Source organism: Austrofundulus limnaeus, unplaced genomic scaffold (genome assembly GCF_001266775.1).
Source record: "Austrofundulus limnaeus strain Quisiro unplaced genomic scaffold, Austrofundulus_limnaeus-1.0 Scaffold116, whole genome shotgun sequence".
Lineage (NCBI taxonomy): Eukaryota > Metazoa > Chordata > Actinopteri > Cyprinodontiformes > Rivulidae > Austrofundulus > Austrofundulus limnaeus.
In genome coordinates, this window is record NW_013952518.1 from 1,758,459 (window position 1) to 1,760,280 (window position 1,822).

A 1,822-nucleotide genomic window follows, 5' to 3' on the forward strand; every position below is an offset into this window, starting at 1 on the left:
ATATTTAAATATGCTTAGTGGGGAAAACAATAGAACAAGAATGGAATATTCTGATAATGATGCACAATGAACATTTTGCAAACCACACCACCGTTCATAATTTATTTAATAAATTCTTTAGTAATAGTAATACATATTTAAATAAATATACAAACACAAATAAATAATGATTAATACTGAATAATATATATTGGATCAATGTTTATGTGCATATATGCATACAAAAACTTGTATATATACATCTAAACATGTACAGTCTAATATTTGTCGGCTGTTTTCCAGTCAACGAGTTCTAGCTTGAGAGAGATTCAGCAGCTGAGATTGAGTCCAAAATCCGATGTGAGATTCATCCATGCTGCAGTGAATCCGTCTCTCTTTAAAGATATCTCCCTCTTCTTCCTCACATCGTGTCTTTAGGAAACCTTCAAAACCAAAATGGAAGATTTGGGATGTATTATGTTTGATAGAGTGAAAGAATTACAATAGTCTTTACCACCTGTGTAAACTTTGCTGGTTAATGTTATAACAAATAATATACGTAAGTTTTATAATATATGTTGCATTGTCACATTTCTAATGTAGGCTCTTGTGTCAGATAATCTAAGTCAATGTTAGAGAATAATTTTTTTTTTTTTAATTTACAGAATCTCAGCCTTCATAGCGGGGCTGAACCCGTATTACACCAATCACTGTAGCTAATATTAGCTGGTATCTCGCCGGTGGACATAAATACAGGAAAGTAATATTCTAATCACAATATATAAACAATATGTCCATCTTACTTGTGAAATGTTGTCTGTGGAGCCCTCACATCAGTAGTCCATCGATCCTAACAACAATATCCCTCAGTGCTGAGGCATCTTCTGTTGTTTTGATTGAGCAAAGTAGGAGGGATGACCGCTCCAAGATGGCCGCCGTAGCAGCCAATGTGGAGTCCACTCTTATTTTATGMCTGTGGGTACGTCTATGGGTACAACCCCTCCCAAAGCAATCTCGGTGACCTGTATCGTAGCTTCTGATCACTAGAGGGTGCTATTAGACATACTGTACATTTGAAAAACAAAAAATAAGAATAAAACCAAACATGTGCTTGGCATCTACTCACCGATTTTGAACTCAATTTTATGATCAAGAGTAATCATCAACACTTCTTTTTAATACTTCATAACAGTGCATCAAGGTAGGTTTGTCCACTTGCATCTGCAGTATGCAAGGCTCATAAAAGGAATGTATTTTTACATATTTTCCAAAACTGTAGCTATTTTTGTACAGTATAAGACAGCTCATCTGTGCAAAAAATAACAATAATAATCTGGCTTCTCCTCCAACGTCTGCTATTGTAGTTTGCAGAAATGCACCCCTCAACAACCATTCAGAGCRAGGAGATTATCTCAACGCCGTGTTAAAGGCAGAAAAACAATGTACTGTTCTAGGAAAACAGTGTATCTGCAGTCAGCTCTGGCTATGCTTAATAGCCAGAGCTGTCAATGACATGCAATGCTATTGGGTCAAAGTTATAACATAGGAAAGAACAAAGGGAAGAATGAGAGAGGTTTCCTAAATGACAGCATGAACACAGTGGTGTGCATYGACATTTTGGATGTCAAGCAGAAAAAAGCCACCAGATGCTGCATATGGAACCTCTATCTGCCTTAGTAGAGTGAGTTTTATTACAAGACCCGGCTGAACAACATAATTTCAAATCAGTATTGAAATGTCTGATGCAGAAGTTTAATAAAGTTGCAATACTACATGAATGGTGAAAAGCATTTTTTTCTAAGCTACATAAGGACAACATGTATGTATATATGTATGTATATAT